Raw genomic sequence first — 14,817 nt, 5'->3', positions numbered from 1 at the left:
CTGTAGCCATGTGAACTTATTCACGGGGCGATCTTGTATCCCCTGACCCTTTTTGTGAATTTTAATCTTAGTATCTTATTTATTAATAGAAAAGGACTATTCATTAAAAAAACTTATAATATTTTTGAAAGCATGCTTGGTACTAGTTCAATGCTAGGGTAAGTATTCTTACATATGTCATGTAGCCTCCTACATCTCCAAATTTGTTAGAAGTTTTAATCTTTCCTTGGTGTGTTTATAAACCAAGGTTAGAGCTCCTTTATTCATTTTTATAATATATATTAGGATATAAGCCAAGGTATCCTAATATATTTCTTTTTTGTCCTTTTTCCACTACATCTTATTTTGTCCTCTAGTGGAATATGTGAGGACAAATATTTATTGTAATTTGTAATTTAGATTATTCCTCCTTAAGAGGAATATCACACTTGGCCTCACACACTTATGAATGGTGGCATTCATAGACATGGGAGTTACATTCTAACTCCTCTCTCTCATCTCTATTTAAGAGATGACCCTCCTCTCTCATTTCTGATGAGGTTTCTTCCTCTTCTCAATTATTGTATGAGTGATTGCTCTCTCTCTCTCTCTCTCTCTCTCTCTCTCTCTCTCTCTCTCTCTCTCTTCTTAGGCTTTTCGTGCCTCATTCATAATGTCACAAGTGTTTTTCTTTGCTTTCCCCTTTTCAAATATCTTGTCTTATAGTGTTGGATCTTGAAGCTTTATCTCTCCTAACTTATGGTAATATTTTTTCATCCATTAAATCGCTTAGATTCTTTCCTGGTATTGCTTATTACATATATTTTTTCCATTTCTAACATGGTATCAGAGCATTTTAATCTTTTTTCTTGAGTGTTTTCATGAAGGTACAATTTGAAGGAAACTCTTGTGAGAGATTTCACTAATTTCTTTTTCCATTTCTAATTTATTTTTTAATCTTCTTAAGTTGGAAGAAATTGATTTTTTTTGGGTTTGGCTAGTTTACCACCAAACTCGATTAACTCTTGTTTTGCTCTAATTTGTGTAGGTTTTCATATATTGTTGATAAAGAAAATAATGTAAATTTAAAGATATCACACTCCTAGTTTAATAATATATTCTAGTACAATCTAGTATATTGTTCAGAGAGTTTATTCTAATATATTTCATTTTTTTCAACTAATTTAATTTAGTAAAAAAATTAGTACCTCTGCTTACTTTGTTAGTTAAGTTCATTCTAAATCTTTTTTATCAAAATTTGTTCTAAATTATTATTATTATCTTTTATCATTTCATATAAATCAATATTTCCAATATTATCCTTTTCATTTTGATAATAATATTAATTCTTTTCTAATATTATAATTTAAAAAATTTAATATCACTTTTTATCTAATCATTTTTTTTTGAAACTACACTCTCTAAGTTTCTAATTTTGTCTCTTGCAGGTTTAGAATATTCTCTTTGCAATTATTATTTCTAACTTCTTATCTCTGCATGTCGTAATATGAATGATAGTTCATTCTCTTTGTGCATTTTGAATTTTTTTAATTGCTTAATCATTACTTTTATTTCTGCATGCCTTACATGCACTGTGTTTTGTATCATTACTCTATTGCTCTTGGAATCATTGCACTATTCTTAACAGAACTACAAAGGAGGCTCAAGCGATTTTCGATGAAGGTCGACAAGCTGGAGCTTCTTTATACCAAGTTTGTTTCATTGATAAAATCGGATCCTTTTATTCACACGCTCTTGCCCCTTTCCCCTATGGGCGAGGTCTCTGACATTAATCGTGTTTGTGTGGATATGGCAGAGGATGAGATGTTTAGGCTTACTACCAAAGAGGGTAAATTGATGATGGAGAGAAAAGTCATGAGGAATCCCACCCTGGACTTTTCATCCATGGTACAATTTGAGCAGGATCTGGTTCAAATCTTGGATGCCATGTTGTCACTTTATCTGAACAGCCAGATCCTCCATGCCCTTTAGGAGTCCCTTGCCAGTGAGCTTGCTTCTCATATGAATGCCATGACTAGCATGAGTGGCAATGCTGAAGATCTCACCAAGTCGGTCTCTATTACTTCAATAGGGCTTGGTAGGCCAAGATTATGAGAGAAATCTTAGAGATTGTTGCCAGCGCCAATGCACTCAATTAATTTGGGCTTTCTTTGTTTCTTCTATATTAGGGACTCAATTCCATGTTTTTGATCTTTAATATAATCGAAGAATCGATAACCTCTTCTCATCCGCTACATCCAAGCCCTCCGAGTCCTAGATTACAATGTCATACCAACAGGGGGATCCTCGTCAGAGAGGCAAAGGTCAAAGAGAAGTCTGAAGATCATTGCATGCATCTAGTAACTAAAGTTATCACCATTCCTAGCAAGTGCAGGCAATAGATATGGGATAGAGTTTAAGGGCAAGGCCAAGCGCGGCGGGTGCATGGTGTTGAGAGGTCCCCTGTTGATCTATGATTTTCAGACACTGAGATAGCACATAGACTCCATTAAGAACACCAAGAAGATCACAGATGCCTAGTGATAAGATTGTTGGAGGCAGGGACGATGCTTTCAATATGTTTTTCAGCGAGACTTTGAGTGATTTGATGGTAGGTTGAGGCAAATGATGGAAATTTTTGACGGCTTGGTATGGCATTCCGGAAAGGCCATAAAGTGTGATGATTCACACCATGAAACCCTCGTTAGAGCTCAATTGAATTTTGTTGTTCTCGTGCTCAACGATATCTTCGATGGAATCATGGCACCCCCCCACCGTGATTGTCTCTGTGCTAGAGCTATCTACTGTAAATGGAAAGGCTTTTAGTTTACTTTTTCTTATTATTACTTTTAAATATTTGTAATTATCATTAATTTAGAAATTTAATAGTATTTTTTTAATTTAAATTAGAAGGGTGTTTTATTACAATTTTTTTTTTTTTTTGATAATTCTTTTAAACAAAGGGAGTATTTTTTTTGTCAAAGATTGATCAAAAGAAATCAAAGTCATTTTTTTCACTAAATTATAATTGTTCAAACAAAATTTTCTTTATGAGTATTATGGAAAGTTTAGGTGACTCCTTGGTATAAGTTCAATATAGCTAGATCATAGCTTTGTCTTATAAATTTACAAGTGTATTTAAATGTGGTTTAAACCACATATAAGTTACAAATGAATAGTGTTTATTGATTCAAAACTCAATATGATTCCACGTATATGTATCTCTGAACCACCTATCCTTCAATTATGGTGGTTGAAACCTTAAATAAGCTTCTTGCTTAATCATTATTTAACATTCTGTTAAACTAACTTGCTTGTTAAATTGATTTGCACTTTAAACTAACTTCACTATTTCTAATTGATTTCTCAATCCTTTCTTTGTTCATATCTTTCTAACCATTTTCTTCATTTATTCAATTTCTTTTTTGGATACTTGTTTTTATTCTTTCATATATTTTCCTCGGTGGGCCCATCCTTTCTATATCCACACTTTTGTTCACCTTCCATGGAGATTTTAACTGATATCTAATAATTTATGCTTATTTCTCTTCCAAATACTTCTTATTTATCTCAAATTATTCAGGTTTATGAGTTATCTTACACTATTGCCTTCATTATTTAATGATTTGATTTAATTTTACTATGTTCTATTGATCTATCTACACATAGTTGCAGTTTTATGCTTTTATAGCATCTCTTTATGCTCATGGTAGTACTTTATGGTTTTATACCATTGGTTTATATGATTTTTATTTGATTTTCCGTAAGTTGCATCAGGAGCCAAATTTTTCAAGGTTAACTATGGTGGACCCGATAGTTTTAAACTAACTCATAGTTGCCTTATCTGGCCCATGGAGTATCCCTCCAACCTATAATTGGTGTGCACTTACTTCAATGGATTTTCTCTCCATTTGTACCACTTTGTTCCTCAATGCGACGATGATATTTTATGGGGATTTCCCATTCCAAACTCCTTATCTCCTTGGTGTATGGTCCTAGTTGTGATTTATTCATGGTATGGCTTCCTACACCTTGCTGATTTTTTAGTGTATAGGTGATGAGTCTACAATATCTTGGAGCACTCCAATATTGGAGACTCTATTTGAGAAATTTTTTTTGACCCATGTTGATTTTTTTCCTCATGCCAATGATGTTGCATGTCCATGATGGATTTCTTATTTGAAGGCAATATGTAATTACTCCTCATAAACCCTTCCTTTGGTCCACATCGGCAATCATTCTTGGAAAAAATGTAACTTGAATTATTTGGTGCTTGAGGCACATGTTCTACTTATTTATTATTGTCTCTCTTATATTTCTTTGATAAATATACAATGTGATAATGTTCTGCATACTTTATTGCCTAGATCATGGGTCATGTAGGTGATGGAGTCCTCACCCATTCACTTGTAGTGGGATGACTCATTAGTGGACTATCTATATCCATGTGATTGGCACAATGTTGATGTAGGTGTCATTAGTTGGCCTTGTCTATGGTCATTTTTGCATTAGTATGTTCCTTTCATGAGAGATTTATTGCATCTATTATGATCATTTTGAGCTTATGACTTATTTTAGATATCATGTTAACTCCATTGCATGTTGGTGAACATATTCATTTTTACTCATCTCTCTTAGTTCCTCCTTGATTAAATTATTATAACTTCATTTTTTTTTACTAACTTCTCCATTCAATGTAATTCTACTTGTGGATAGTTGTCTTGTTTTTTGTTCTCTACTATTTTCCAGGTGATCCATCGAGGAACCTTCTCGATTTTTGATATATGAAGATGTGTCTAAGCATCCACTTGATCGCATTCAAAGGACTCATGTAATTCTCTTGGATCTGAAAATATACCATATGTCTTGAAGACAATCAAATTATTTCATATTGAAGATTAAGTTGTAGATTGTTGTAAATTATGGGTTTAATACCCTTTGATGTAATTTCCCCAAGTAAAGATTAAAGGGAGGTGTTAGAAGTTGTAATCTTTCCTTGGTGTGTTTACAAACCAAGGTTAGACCTCCTTTCTTTATTGTTATAATATATATTAGGATATAAGCCAAGGTATCCTAATCTATTTCTTTTTTGTCCTTTTTCCACTACATCTTATTTTGTCCTCTAGTGGAATATGTGAGGAAAAATATTTATTGTTATTTGTAATTTAGATTACTCCTCCTTAAGAGGAATCTCACACTTGGCCTCACACACTTGTGAATGGTGGCATTCATAGACATGGGAGTTACATTCTAACTCCTCTCTCTAATCTCTATTTAAGAGATGACCCTCCTCTCTCATTACTGATGAGGTTTCTTCCTCCTCTCAAGTATTGTATGAGAGATTGCTCTCTCTCTCTCTCTCTCTCTCTCTCTCTCTCTCTCTCTCTCTCTCTCTCTCTCTCTCTCTCTCTCTGTCTCTCTCTCTCTCTCTCTCTCCTTAGGCTTTTCATGCCTCATTCGTAATGTCATAGGGGGTTTTCTTTGCTTTCCCCTTTTCAAATATCTTGTCTCATGGTGTTGGGTCTTGAAGCTTTCTCTCTCCTATCTTATGTTAATATCTTTTCATGCATTAACTCGCTTAGATTCTTTCTTGGTATTTCTTATTTACATATTTCTTTGTCCATTTCTAACAAAATTGACCGCGAAGGCTAAAAGTGGTTTTCCTACCACATCTCTAATGAGATCACACACTATTTCCCATCTAAGGTTACCAAATGATGACTTCTCAAGATGTATCTTGATGCATAAAGGATTGACAGGGAGTGTAATATAATATATCATAAATATATGGACAATGAATGTTACTTTTGAAGTTTATATGTGCAAACATAATAAAAGTGAAATAAATTTTCCCTTTTTTTGTTGGATGCAGTATATTAAAAAACATCAATTTTTTAGTTATATCCCCCTTTAAAAAATTAAAATTTCATCAACATAGAGAGCATAAAACTTGAATAATAAAGGGAAAGTTTTCATTTTTGTAACTCATAACTTGTTTTTAGTGTTTCTAGTTTCAACTGCACATGTCAAAAATTCTAATAATACTTTGGATCGCACTTTTCCATCAATTGTCTGGAAAATTGTAATAAGAGAGAGTTTGAATTGAATAAAAAAAATTAGTGTATCAATGAAATACATACACAAAATATCCTCTTATTTTAGAATATATATTCTCTTATTAATATAGACTGTATTGTGTATATGTAAATATATATCGAATTAGTATATACAAACATATCTACTAATTATATTAAGTTGTAAATATAAAAAGAAAATTTTAAAAATAGGGATTTTGAGAACTTATAATGTCATATTTCCTATAGGTAATATTAAGTTGTCAAATGGATTGTGAATTGTTTGACATGTCTACCCTAGCATTTCTCATTTTCATTTTCTATGTATTACATTGTCTTTACAAATTATTTAGATTTTTAAGGATATGCATTTAACTAGAAAGAAACAAAGACAACCTAACACCTATGCATAAAAATTAATAATTTACTTATCACTTAAAATAGACAAATAATGGAGAGATCCAATTATCTTAAATTCCAAACATATGAGTAGCTCAAAGATTTTGCATGAAAAATTTATATAAAATCTAAGATGAAAGAAAACACAAAAAGCATAACTCAACACATAAGTATAAATACTTGACACCTGCGGTGCCTAAGGATAATGAAATTATTCTAGATGACTTGGTTAAGGATGTGCTAGCATTTGGTAAGGGTAACGGGTCTACTCTCCCTTTGAGGTTGATGCATAGACTCTTTACGTGGGTTTTCTTTAGTCCTCCTCTAAGGAGTGGCTGCAAAACTGACCAAGAAAAGATTAAATTCACAAGAGATATATTGATAGAATCTAAGTCTGTGAAACCATTGGATGTTCATTTTCCTCATTCTACTCAATGATGATTATTCTGTCATGGAATAGTAGGGCATATGCACCGAGTTGTGGTGCCAAAAAGGTGACAAGTTTATTTTTTTCTATTTCCAATAGCACTTACACACTATTAGAAAAATAAAAAAACTATATATGATGAGCTACACACTCCCAACCCATCATTTTCATCAGCATTTTTGCTATTCCTATAGAGAACAGTGTGTACGTGAGTTAAAAATCCAACATTTTCACCATCCTTTGCCAAAATGCCTCCTCGCCGATGAAATCCAAGACCACAAGTGCACCCACGACAATGCCATAAGTGATATAAACTTAACTTTTCATTGTTTGATATGTTTTTCATATTGTTTTGTAGGTTTTTTATATTGTTTTGTAATGTTTTTACAAATTTCATTTAGATTTGTTTATTTATTTGGATTTCAATTGATTTTTTATCAGGAAATGTCCATAATCAACTGGAAAATCCATAAGAACCTCAAAACCCTCAAGAACCTCAAAACCAAAACCCTCCTCAAGAAGAACAACAAATTTGACAACCCAAACCAATTGCAAGACCTTTTCTAGTCACACAAGAAAATATAATAAATGAAATGGAGAGAGGCAAAATTGAACTAGAAAGACTCATTGCTCGGTTGAAAGAATCCAAACAAACCAATCCAATGAGGGCTCAATTGGCATCATCCCTCGAATCCATTAACACCTAGATAGCCTCAATTAGTGGTAAGTTAGATATTTGGCAGGTCAAGAGGGATGAACAGAAAATATTTTACACAAACAAATTTTCATATGAAGATGTTAAGAAAAAAGAAATGCCAAAAGGTAGTATATGTGCATTATTTAGAAAACCCAATGAGCAAAATACTATTAGAGAGTGTACTAAATGATTCCCCATCCATTGGTGCATACACGATGCTATTAGAAATAATTTTTGGGATAGATGGTGGATGGTTTTTGATGCCCCTCCTTGCAACAATCATGAGGTCCCCATGTACTTTTTGAAGAAATTATATTGTGAGTTTTTCCTTGGGGAGATCCCCAATTATTTTGATATATTAGAATCCCAGGGTAGAGGTGAGGGGTCATCATTTGAGAGGCTAGGAGAACATCATGACCCTAATGTAATTAGGGCACCTATGCTCAAGCCACAATATAAGCATGTGACTATTCCTTAAGTTGTGAAGGAACATGTAGAGGCCAGCGCTTTAGGGACCATTAATGCTTTGATGCAGACCCTAGTCCATTCCACTAGACCATTAGTTGAGGGGGAGACTTATGTGCGTCATGGTCACATGTACACTTCATGCGGATCCCCATACACATTTAGCACTCATGCTGGAGATGGTGTAGATGATGGGCTTGTCACCGATCAGTTCCTGAATGACACATTTGGCATTGACACACATGTAAATTACACTTATAATTTAATAATTTCATGACATTTCATATGTATAGTGAATGATTAATTAATTAGCATCTATTGACATTCTTCAAAATTCAAGGTTAGAGTGTTGCTAGGCCTAGCAGCGATCCTCCAAGCCCATTTTTTGTCCCTTCAACGAGAGGTATGTATCTATTTAATCATTTTAATTAATACATATATTTATTATGTAATCATATTAAGGATTGAAAAAAAAAATTATGCATGTGCATCAATTCTTTATAGGACCCTCAACCTTTACTACGGACTCAGAACATAGACATCGTACGAGCTTCACACAGGTACAGTTGTTTCAAGTTAATTAATTCATTTGATTATATTTATTTCATGTTTCATGTTAGATGTAACATGTATCATATGACATGTAGCTCATGATGTCAAACACACCTCCTCATCTATGGCAGTTTGTTGATAGTAGAGTGGCTGCAACTATGGTTAGCTCACAGCCATTGATGGAGGTATGAAAGAATTTTCTTCATTTTAGTTGTTATTTATAATAGTTAGTCTCAAAATTTCTAATGTTATTTATAAGTGATTATATTTATTGAATTTTTGTAGGGTCTCATCATGCCTGATCATCCACAAGCATTCGAGGTGGACTTACAGAGTGACTATTTGATGGCTATAAGAAAAAAATTGATTTTGTGTGTGCATATATTTGATTTCAATGTATAATAAATATTGATTCATATCTAATTTCTTTATATCAATTGCAGTTGGAGAAGAGCCTTAACAAGAGATCGAGTGAGCATGTCAGGAGGACCCTGTCATCTCCACCGTCTCCCTCCACACGACAGCAGAGGACATCGAGAGACTTGTTTCGAAAAGATATTATTGATCTAGACATGTATATATATAGAAATCAATGGACATATTCGATACACATTTCATGTATATGACATTCTATATTTGATGTATGACATTTATTTGATGTATGACATTATTTAACTGATGACATTATTGGTTAATATATGATATGCTTGTTCATATATGACATTATTGGTTATCATAATATATTATGTCTTTTTTAATGTACATGACATTATTGGTTATCATTTTATATTATATGTTTGTTCATGTATGACATTAAATTAGATATGTTCATGTATGACATTAAATTAGATATGTGCATGTATGACATTAAATTAGATATGTTTATGTATGACATTAAATTCAATACCTAATCTATTCAAAACTTTGATAGAATATTGATCAACAATAAACTTTATCATTGTTTAAGCATAAGTTAATCATTTGTAATATGTCGTCATCATATGATTTATGATCTTGTTCATGTTTAAATTAGATATGTTTGTTTATGACATTAAATTAGATATGTGCAGGTATGACATTAAATTAGATATGTTTATGTATGACATTAAATTCAATACCTAATCTATTCAAAACATTGATAGAATATTTATTAACAATAAACTTTATCATTGTTTAAGCATAAGTTAATCATTTGCAATATGTCATCGTCATATGATTTATGATCTTGTTCATGTTTAAAGTTTTCCTTCTCTCTCATTTGTTTATCAAGTTTAATTCAATACCTAATTAGTTTGATTTTTTGATACAATATTGATTGGCAATAAACTTTATTAGTCAAGATCAATTAGGACCTCCTGGCAATAAACTTTATTAGGCAATATTCGTGGACCTCCTAGCAATTGGTCTCCTAAATGAGAACCTTGATATTTATTAGGAGCTCCATTAAAGAAATCAGTAGTTTGAAATTACTCTATCCAACAAAATTAGATTTAAAGTTCTCTAAACATTTATGTTAAAAATAAGATAAAAATTTGATCACAAGTAGTCACAAAGTTTTTGTAGAAGAAAAAATCATTGTTTCAAAAATAATATAGACAAGAAGAGAAAACACAATTAGCTTGTCGAACTTCAATACATAACCACCATTCTTTATCATCAATTGAAAAATGTCAGAGATAGTAGAGAAAAGATGGATTATTTGCAAAAAAGGTCATTTTAAAAATCATAAATGTAACATAATCATTGATAGTTTTATGTGTTTTCATACATTAATGATTGTAACATAATCACCAGTTGATTGGAATGTGTTTTCATTATTCTATAGTAAATGGATTAAATTAAAAATAAAAGTTTAATAAATAGTTGTGATGTATAAGAAAGAGAGATATTTCACATGAGAGGGGGATGATTCTAAGATGACACATAAGATACTTGTAAGAGGGAGCTATACTTGTTAACGAATTTACATTGCATGTTATGGAAAATCATACAACATCTTTAAAAGGAAACAAAAGAGTATGACAAGTGGAAGGAACATGTTGTTTTGTAGACTCGTATTCAAATTTGGGTGTCAATTTTCTAATGAAGGATTCAAGCACTGCAATTTGGTAGTTTTGGCTCATGTTATCCTTGTATCTCACTCTATCTTGTATCTCACTTTGTCTTATTCCCCACCACCCACCCCCCCCCCCTTTTATATTTCTATTTTTTCCATATCTATGTAGCTATTTATTCTCTTCATCTCCCCCTCACTAATACATATATGTTGAGCAAGAAGTGAGGTTTAAGCACTTTCTTCTTCCTAGTCTACCAAACTAAACTTGTGGCCTTCCTAATATCTTACTCCTTTAGGATATCATTTTTGTGGCCTATCCAAAGTGATAGTGTCATTTGTGAACTCCTCCAAGGTGAGTACTTCTCCAATCAAGATCTTGCACCTTTTTGTTTTAGGGATACTAGCCCTATTCCAAGCCAATAACTATAACTCTTCACCAATGACTTCACCAACCCCAAGTTTCTATTGGGACACCTTCCTTATGTTGAACTGATTGAGAATCAACTCTTGGTTTAACCCTCCAATTGTCATACAGTACAAAATGTTGACTATCATAGAATTCCTTGTAGGTCTCCTACTCTGATTTTTTGGACTTAAATTCCTCTTAGGTTGAAATCTAACTATTCTATGGGTAGATTTAGACACCCTTTTGAAATTTATTTAAGATTCCAAAGCCTAGATTCCCAATTCCATTCCTGTGGCACCTAACCCATGTAAAGTACATAGACCTAATAAGGTCACACTAGGTTTGGTTTTCAAAGTAATTACTAGACAATTGGTGCATGGCCTCAAACCTCCTCTACTCACCAATATTTATCATCTTCAAATTATGATGAAACACAATAATGTTTCCACTTTTTTCTATTATATATTCCCCCTTATGAAAATACTCATAGAATTAATAAACCCTTCATCTCCTCCTTGCAACAATTCTCTACTTCATGTCTCTACTTGACTCATATCTTAACTATAACACTTCTCTCCCTAAGTAGCATTCGCCAATAGTTCATTTCTCCCCCTTTGACTCATATCTTCTATTTTTACATCTCTACCTTTGATATAAGTCCATTCAATATTTTATCTTCATTAACAATTTATCAATGTTTTTAACTAAATTTCTTTTTTTCCTAACATCTTTAAAGTTAGTCAATATTGATTATCCATTGTCACATAGGAATATATTTATATTTTGTATAAAATATTTTATATCTACTCATACTCTTATCATCCCTAGTCATGACAAACAACACAAAACAATGAGTTACCTCTACCAATTTGATGTTTTTAGTGGAGGATAGAGAGTTACAAAGTTGGTGACAATTTGGATGTGTAATGAATAAAAAATAAATGAGTAAACAAGAAGCCATTAGACACATGACCTACAATGTGGTATTTTCATGCATTCATTAGGTTTCAATATTATGGCTTTTGTGAGAGCAATGTTATCATTACAAAGAGATTCACACGTTGAAGGTGAGTGCAATGTACCCTTCTCAAACATAATCAATTTGAGAATGATTAGGATTTTTTGAGTTTTTTTGTAGATTAATTCGGTAGACAAGGGAGAACTCCAAATCAGAGAGGACAAGGTTGATTGAGCAATGTTTTGTTCATGGACAATGTCAACCTTGAATTTGCATAAGGTTACTATTTAAATTAAGTTTACATTTCAGCACAAATTATTCCTAGACCTTTCTCGAAACTTTGGATGGGGATGAATAAGAATGCTAATAACTCTTTTTTGAAAGATAATGCCTAGATTTAATGTAATAAAATTTCTTTTTTTTGAAGTTGGCATAAAAAGTTACAAGTCAATTTTGAATGTCTTACAGACTCCTAAACAACTTGAAAGTGTTTGTAATTAGTGTAGTGGAGAATGTTCGAGAATGCCAGAGAATTTATGAGCACTGAAGGGGATAGGACAAGTTTGGAGATAGGGTTTACTCGGCCACCTAGAGCTAATGGAGTAGATAGTTCAATCCCATGATGAATGGTGAGAGAGATTTTCCAGTTGGGAACTTTGTACTAGCCAATACTACAAGTTTCAACATCATCCGAGATGGTATCATAAAATGAAAAAAGAGTGTGATCTCAATAAAGTGAGAGAGGTTATTGTAGGTCTCTGCAACACCATCCTCTAGGAACTAGACTTGCATCCATACCTCAGACGAGCTTTGAGATATGCCCCATCAAAGATCATAGCCCTATGGCATTTAGTGCCCTTAGGGACATTCCGGTTCGGTGTGCTCGAGAATGTTCCAGCACTAAAGAGGATAGAATGAGGTTAGGGATAGGGTTTACCTAGCCATTCAGAGCTAACAGAGTAGATAGTTCGATCCCACGATGAAAGGTGAGAGATTTGGCAGTTGAAAACATTGTACTAGCCAATACTGCAAGTTTTAGCATCACCTGAGATGGCATTGTAAAATAAAAATAGAGTGTGATCTCTTAAAAAGTGAGAGAGGTTATTGTAGGTCTCTACAACACAGTTGTGTAGGAATTGGAATTGCATCTATACCTCACATGAGCTTCGAGATATTTCCCATCAAAGATTATAGCCCTATAGCATTTAGTGACCCTTAGGGACATTCCAATTTGACATGCCCAAGAATGTTCTAGCACTGAAGGGGATATAATGAGGTTAGGGATAAGGTTCATTCAGCTACTCAGAGCTAATGGAGTAGATGGTTTGATCCCATGATGAAAGGTGAGAGAGATTTGACAATTGGCAACTTTGTACTGGCCAATACTGCAAGTTTCAACATCACCCAAGATGGCATCAAAAAATGAAAATAGAGTGTGATCTCAAAAAATTTAGAGAGGTTATTGTAGGTATTCGCAACATGGTCTTGTAGGAACTAGAATAACATCTATACATCACGCAAGCTCTGAAATATGCCCTGTCAAAGATCACAACCCTATGGCATTTAGTGACCCTTAGGGACATTTGTGTTCAGCATGCCTGAGAATGTTTGAGCACTGAAAGGGATAGGACAAGTTTTGGGATAGGGTTTACCCAGCCACCCAGAGCTAATTGAGTAGACAGTTCAATCCCACGATGAAAGGTGAGAGAGATTTGGTAGTTGGCAACTTTATATTGGCCAATACTGCAAGTTTCAATATCATCCGAGATGGCATCGGAAAATGAAAATAGAGTATGATCTCAATAAAGTGAGAGATGTTATTATAGGTCTCTGCAACACCATCTTGTAGGAACTAGAATTGGATCCATACCTCACATGAGCTCTGAGATATGCCCCATCAAAGATCATAACCCTATGGCATTTAGTGACCCCTAGGGACATTTCGGTTTGGTATGCCCAAGAACATTCCAGCACTAAAGGGGATAGAATGAGGTTAGGGACAAAGTTTACTTGGCCACTCAGAGCTAACAGAGTAGACAGTTTGATCCCATGATTAAAGGTGAGAGAAATTTGGTAGGTGGCAACTTTGTACTGGCCTATACTATAAGTTTTAGCATCACCTGAGATGGTATTCTAAAATAAAAATAGAGTGTGATCTCTAAAAGAATGACAGAGGTTATTGTAGGTATCTACAACACGGTCATGTAGGAATTGGAATTGTATCCATACCTCACATGAGCTCTGAGATATGCCCCATCAAAGATCGCAGCCCTATGGCATTTAGTAACCCTTAGGGACATTCTAGTTCGACATGCCTGAGAGCATTCTAGTACTGAAGGGGATAGAATAAGGTTAGGGATAGGGTTTACCTAGCCACTCAAAGCTAATGGAGTAGATAGTTCGATCCCATGATGAAAGGTGAGAGAGATTTGGCAGTTGGCAACTTTGTACTAGCTAATACTGCAAGTTTCAGAATCACCTGAGATGGCATTGTAAAATAAATACGGAGTGTGATATCCAAAAAGTGAGAGAGGTTGTTGTAGGTCTCTACAACACAGTCCTGTAGGCACTAGAATTGCATCCATACCTTACATGAGCTACGAGATATGCCCTGTCAAAGATCACAGCCCTGTGGCATTTAGCGACCCTTAGGGACATTTCATTTGGGATGCTTGAGAATGTTTGAGCACTAAAGGTGATAGGAAAAGGTCAGTGATAGGGTTTACCCAGCCACCTGGAGCTAATGGAGCAGACAGTTTGATCCCACAACCCTTTTTGCTCTAAGTTGCAAATTTGAGCAACTT

The 14,817-nt window shown here is 33.7% G+C and overlaps 1 pseudogene; it reads left to right on the top strand.

Moving 5' to 3' along the window:
- The first annotated feature begins 1,557 nt into the window (after positions 1-1,557).
- LOC149558030 (ATP synthase subunit gamma, chloroplastic pseudogene) lies at positions 1,558-2,138 on the top strand (annotated as a pseudogene).
- The last annotated feature ends 12,679 nt before the right edge of the window (positions 2,139-14,817 follow it).

Source organism: Cupressus sempervirens, chromosome 5 (genome assembly GCF_028749045.1).
Source record: "Cupressus sempervirens isolate cs-2001-9-10 chromosome 5, ASM2874904v1, whole genome shotgun sequence".
Lineage (NCBI taxonomy): Eukaryota > Viridiplantae > Streptophyta > Pinopsida > Cupressales > Cupressaceae > Cupressus > Cupressus sempervirens.
Note: the sequence above shows the minus strand (reverse complement) of the source record. Positions and strands in the feature narration are given on the sequence as shown.